A 6426-nucleotide genomic window follows, 5' to 3' on the forward strand; every position below is an offset into this window, starting at 1 on the left:
TGTCCATCACCAACTCCCAGAACTTGCTCAAACTCATCTCCATTGAGTTAGTGATGCTGTCCAACCATCTCATCCTCTGTCATCCACTCTCTTCCTGCCTTCAATCTTTCCCAGCATCAAGGTCTTTTCCAATATGAAAATGCATATTAAAAAACTGGAAATAGGCCATTTCGTGGATGCCGGTTGTGCGAGAGCATCCAGGAACGCCAGGTGGGAGGTGGACCGGGAAGACCTAACCTAGGTTCTGTGAATTTGAACCTCCGCATTTCTAACCAAAGATCTCGAAATGCATCGTGATTCCTGTCCATTGGACTGTAAAGTTTATGTAGGTAATCTTGGAAACAATGGTAACAAGACTGAATTGGAACGAGCTTTTGGCTATTATGGACCACTCCGAAGTGTGTGGGTTGCTAGAAAACCTCTCGGCTTTGCTTTTGTTGAATTTGAAGATCCCCGAGACGCAGCTTATACTGTCCGAGAGCTAGATGGGAGAACACTCTGTGGATGCCGAGTAAGAGTGGAACTATTGAATGGTGAAAAGAGAAGTCATAATCGTGGCCCACCTCCTTCTTGGGGTCGTCACCCTTGAGGTGATTATCGGAGGAGGAGTCCTCCACCTCGACGCAGATCTCCAAGACGGAGAAGCTTCTCCCGCAGCCGGACCAGGTCCCTTTCTAGAGATAGGAGAAGAGAGAGATTACTGTCCCGGGAGAGAAATCACAAGCCGTCCTGATCTTTCTCTAGGTCTCGTAGCCGATCTAGGTCAAATGAAAGGAAATAGACCAGTTTGCAAGAGGAGTGGTGTACAGGAAATAACTTCATTTGACAGGAGTATGTACAGAAAATTCAAGTTTTGTTTGAGACTTCATAAGCTTGGTGCATTTTTAAAATGTTTTAGCTGTTCACATTTGTTTGTTGGAACAGTGACACAAAGGTGTAATTCTCTATGGTTTGAAATGGATCATATGAGGCATGTAATATCAAGAATTGTTACTTTACAATGTTCCCTTAAGCAAAATTTAATTTGCTTTGGATTTTAGTACTGCATAGGCTGATAATTAACCTCTTAACTCCTGCCCAGCTAAAGTCGATGCTTAACATTATGGAAATAAAAACTGACAAAAATTGGAAGATTTTTTTTTCAACATACCTGGGATATGGTATGCAGCTGTAGTTAAGCAGTTTTTAAAAGCTGCTGTGAATTCAAAAGCCAGCTGGAAAAATTAAAGCTGTACCCTTAAACTAGACTAGAGGTTTAAAAATCCCACTAGTCTTCACACTGGACAAAAGGTTGTCCAGTTGGTGTAGAATCTAAGAAGTTTCAAGGAAGTTAGTTTACCTTTGCTTTAGGTTGTAAGTTCCTTCTGTGATTGCTGTATATGAATACACAGCTCTTTGTAACGTTCTTTATTTGGAAATATGAGACTACTCAAGATAACAAATGTCCTGCCACTTTAAGGGTACATTGTAGAGCTGAACTGAGTTACTGTGCAAGATTCTTTTTCCATGCTGTCATTTGTAATATGTTTTGTGAGAATCCTTGGGATTAAAGTTTTGGTTACAAATTGTTGTTTAACCTGAAACCCTATTTTTCCTTGCAAAACTAAAATCTGAGCTTGGTACCAAGTCCAGGTGTAACATTCCTATTGGAAGCCATACTTATATTTTCTTGTAAAGTGCTTTTGAAAATAAACTATAAGCATAACTGTAAAAAAAAAAAAAAAACTGGAAATAATTACCTCAAGCAATTTTTAAATGTAATAACAAAGTTGGCAAGTCTGTGTTTTATAAAATGAGCATCAATTTCAAGGTTTAAAAAGCTGTTTTAGGACCTACTGTATAAAAGAAAATGGAGAGAAGACAAAAGAATGATCTATTTGAGATTGGCTCTGTGTTAGAAATTGCTGAGATTAATTGACGGGTCCATCCACTTTTGTGCATGTTTGAAATTTTCCATGGTAATACATTTAAAAACAGTTTATTTTCTGTTAAATATTTTCTGTTAAAACAGAGTCTTCTCCAGCAACACAATTTGAAAGCATCAATTCTTCAGTGCTCAGCCTTCTTTATGGTCCAACTCTCACACCCATTCGCAACTACCGGAAAAACCATAGCTTTGACTATATGGACCTTTGTCGGCAAAGTGATGTCTCTACTTTTCAATATGCTGTCTATGTTTGTCATAGCTTTCCAAGGAGCAAGCATGGCTCCTTTTTAATCTCATTGCTGCAGTCACCGTCTGCAGTGATTTTTGAGCCCAAGGAAACAAAACCCGTCACAGCTTCCACAATAAGGCATCGGCATTCAAATATTTTTAAAGCAAAACAAAAGCTTACTTTGAATTGGCTTAGTTATAAACAGCATCCTGATCTCAACAGCCTCTGAGCAGCAGTTCTGAAAGTAAGGAAGTGCACCTCTGATCGGGAGACATTGAACTCTCTGCCTAAGCGGGGAGGGCGCCACTCCGAGGGTCTCAGGATGGGAGTCAGAACCACTGCCCCCGGGAGCCCACCTGTGAGGCTCTGCAGTCCAGGCCCAAGAACAGGCATGGTGGGGACAGTACTGACACGTGAGGCTGGACCTGGGACCCCCACTCCATTTCCTGGATGGTCTGTATCGCCGTGTGGCCAACCCTTCCAGGAAACCTCTCTCAGGACTCGGTGATGCAAGCCTCCACCATCACCCTTTCATGACGCACCTTCTGTGTCAGCGCAACTACTGTTCTCCTCCTGACTAGGAGCAGCCATCCTACACACACACCATGTCTGGACCAGCAGTTTGGCATGTGGGACTCCACCACCACGTCCGAGGCAAACAGGCTCCACATCTGGGCGCCATGCCTTCAGTTTCATGGGCCCCGGGCTGGCACCCTCAGGTTTGTTAGAGGGGCAGTCGTGAGGTCCACCTGTGTCCCAAGCAGCTCCCCGGACTGGCTGGTCAGAGCAACAAGCAGCCTCTTTGAAAGTGGGGACACCCTGGCCCCCGCCCACCGCCTATGGGCGACCACCTCTGGCCCTGCTCCTGAGGAGGTGGGTGCCTGGATCAGCAGATGGGGCCACACACGCACACACTCGGCGGCAGAGACCGGGGTGGCAGAGAAAGGCATCGCTGGCCCCAGCCCAAGCCGCGTCTCCCGCCCAGACACCGCCTCCCCCCCGTCAGCACACACACCCGCTGCAGCTCCTTGTTCTTCTTCTCCAGTTGGGCTTCCATCTGGCGCAACCTCTCCTCGATGTTGCCGTGTCTTTCTCCCGCCTGTTGGCAAAGAACAGCGTCAGCTCCACTCGCAACGACCCTGTCCTGACCGCACGCCTACTGTGACGGCAGGGGCGGCAAGCGGGCCGTGCTTTGTGCGGACCAAGGCCCCAGGTTCGTGGGGGACACGCCCGCACGCCTGCTCACACAGCCTGCGCGGCTTTGTGTGTGACACGTGGGTCACGGAGGGTGCTGGTGACCGGCTCATAAGAGGAGACTTACTCGCCCCCACCCCAGCCCCGCACCCACGGCCGCTGCGCCCCCTCCTTGGATTGCCTGTGGCGAGCCGCGCAGGCAGCAGGCAGCAGCAAGTGCTGGAAGCGCAAGGCACACGTTCTACCTTCCTAAGCTGGGAGGTAAGTTTCAACCGTTTAGCCTCCTTAGTGGCAGAGCTTCCGGAAGACAAAAGGTCGGACTACAAGGCCGACTGGGGACGGACAGCAGAGATGCTAGGTGAGAGAAGAAACCAAGCCTTGAGAGGAAGATCACAGGCAGAAGGGCACTCCCTGGCGGCTGTTAGTGACCCTGCTCTGGGAGCGTCTGCGAGCACCCGACACTGCTGGCTGCTGGCGACCAGACAGCCCCTCAGCCTCTCACTGAGCTCCAGGCAACGCTCCCGACAGCCGCACCAGAACAGGCCAGGCCCGACTCTCCATGCCCAGCCAGTGCCCACTGGCAGCGCGGGGCAACACCTTTCCCGCCAGAAGTACGGGGTGGCTGGCAGTGGGGACGATGCCCCCAGCAGCGCCACATCCCTGAGACGCGGCCTCTCACCCCAGGGCTCCCGGGGATGGATGGCAAGCTGGGAGTGGGACCACAGGTCTGCATGTGCCCCGCTGTGACTTCTTCAACAAGTGTATGGATAAAGACATAAAACTGTGTTCATTACAGAGCTATTTTGGCCATCTCTTAAACGAGAATGGGATTTTTCTAGGTCTCTATCCTGCTAGGCCTTGAGTTGCTGACTCAATTCAGCAGCAGTGACTCGGAGCTGAAGCATCCTGGGGACACACAGAACACAGGACAAAACTGGAGGGAAATTAACGTAGGGATGACACAGAAGCAGGGGCTGCCTGACACTCAGTGAGCACTCCCATCTCAGACGGGCAGCACGACCCCCGCGTCTGCGTTCCTGCGTGGACTGAGCAGCAGGCAGGGGTGCGGTGGGACAGCACGGGAACAGGCCCTCCCCACGCCTGCCCCCCAGGGACCCAGAACGGCACCTTGGAGAGCACGGCCACCCTCTGCGTCAGCTCGGCCTCCACCTCCGGCAGCGTCTCTGCCCTCCACAGCGTCTGCTGCAGCTTCTCCACCAGCTCCAGGCACTCCTGCAACTGGCGATTCTTATCCTCTGTCTACAAAGGGAGAGCAGAGGATCAAAACAGGCCGAGTGGTGTAGCCACTGTCACTTTAAGTAAGCTGAGACAAAACCTAAATGCACGTGTCTACTGGATTCCTTCTCTTATGGAAGCTGCGTCAGGGTAAATTTTCTCTCAGTGTTCCTGGGCTTGGTCTCAATGAGCAGAACACCTCCTGCCAGAGTATTTGCTTTTCCTAAACGTTCCCCAAAGACATCTTTAAAAAACAACAACAAAAAAATGTTCTTATATATTAAAGAAGATCAGTTTCTGTAGAATCTTATTCATTCTTATTGACAAGTTAAGGGAAGAAGGGTTCAGTACGGACCTTTCTTAAAACATCACCAGAATCATCATTTGAAGGGAACCCTACTGACTGCAGATGGCCATGGGCATGTAAGCCAAAATATGGCTTTCATCTCCTCTGAAATACAGACCTGATAAGAGAGTGCCTGGTGAAATGCCAGTCAACTAATATTTGTAAATGCATGATCATTCTTTTAACAGATCTTCTTACTCTGAAAAACTTTCAATGTAGAACATTTAGACAGATTCTTTTTCAAAAAAGAAAAAAATTAAGGTATCTATAAGGTCAGGTTCCTGAGGTTAGCATTTGTTTCTAAACAGTTTTCTTACTTTTTCTGTGTGCCTGTTACTGTATGTACATACACAAACAATATGATATGCTTTAAAACCCTCAGAAAACAATAGCATATGGTACATAGTATTTTCTGATCTGCCTATTACAGCCATTATTTTGTATATCGTAATGCTCTTAATTAGTATTCCACATCATACATTTCAATGGCTTTCTAGTATTTTATTTTTGTGGTGGGGACAATGATACACTTTGGCACACACCAGACTGACTCACTGTGTTTTGGAGAAGCCAGATTTGGTTTTCCTGGTTAAGTCCTGATTATCTGAGACCACATGGGAACAGGAGGGAGTAAGGCTCACCAAACCTCAGGAAGTACAAACCCTAATCAGACCAGAGCTCTAACCTTGTCTTTTGTCACAGTGACCCCAGTTTCCAACAGGCAGCCAGCTGCCATGAAGTTCCCTGCTGTTCTCTGCTCTTTCAGTAAAAATGCTAACAAGCCAACAATTAACGTTCAAGTAAAACAAAAGAGTCAGGAGTGGAATTCCACAAAATGGTTAAACCAAGTCCCAAATAATTCAAACCTGTAAGTTGCGGTCACCCCCAATTTTTAAAAAATGTATTTCCTTCCAGTACAGCTGATTTACCATGATGTACATCCACACTTTTGAACGCAATATTTTAGGGTCATAAGAACTTTACACTGGGACTTGATTTCCAACATGGGAGTCACATGAAAAGGTCTTTACTTTCCTTCCTCAGTAATTCATTACTATAAAAGTCAGACACAGTTTAGTAAAGGCCATTACCTGTCGATGCATAGAATCCTCATTTGCAATTTCATTTTCAAGTTTATCGTTGAGGTTGTCCTAAGTTTCAAATTAAAAGATGCTTACTCCTTGGAAGGAAAGTTATGTCCAACCTGGATAGCATATTCAAAAGCAGAGACATTACTTTGCCAACAAAGGTCCATCTAGTCAAGCCTATAGTTTTTCCTGTGGTCATTTATGGATGTGAGAGTTGGACTGTGAAGAAGGATGAGCACCGAAGAATTGATACTTTTGAACTGGGGTGTTGGAGAAGACTCTTGAGACTCCCTTGGACTGCAAGGAGATCCAACCAGTCCATTCTGAAGGAGATTAGCCCTGGGATTTCTTTGGAAGGAATGATGCTGAAGCTGAAACTCCAGTACTTTGGCCACCTCATGCGAAG

General features: G+C 47.0%; 1 pseudogene; it reads left to right on the top strand.

The window, feature by feature from the left end:
* Positions 1 to 238: 238 nt before the first annotated feature.
* Positions 239 to 1046, top strand: LOC147354901 (serine/arginine-rich splicing factor 3 pseudogene; annotated as a pseudogene).
* The last annotated feature ends 5380 nt before the right edge of the window (positions 1047 to 6426 follow it).

This window comes from Bos grunniens, chromosome 17 (genome assembly GCF_055505025.1).
Source record: "Bos grunniens cultivar Pamir isolate PY7600 chromosome 17, Bosgru_T2T1.0, whole genome shotgun sequence".
Taxonomy (NCBI): domain Eukaryota; kingdom Metazoa; phylum Chordata; class Mammalia; order Artiodactyla; family Bovidae; genus Bos; species Bos grunniens.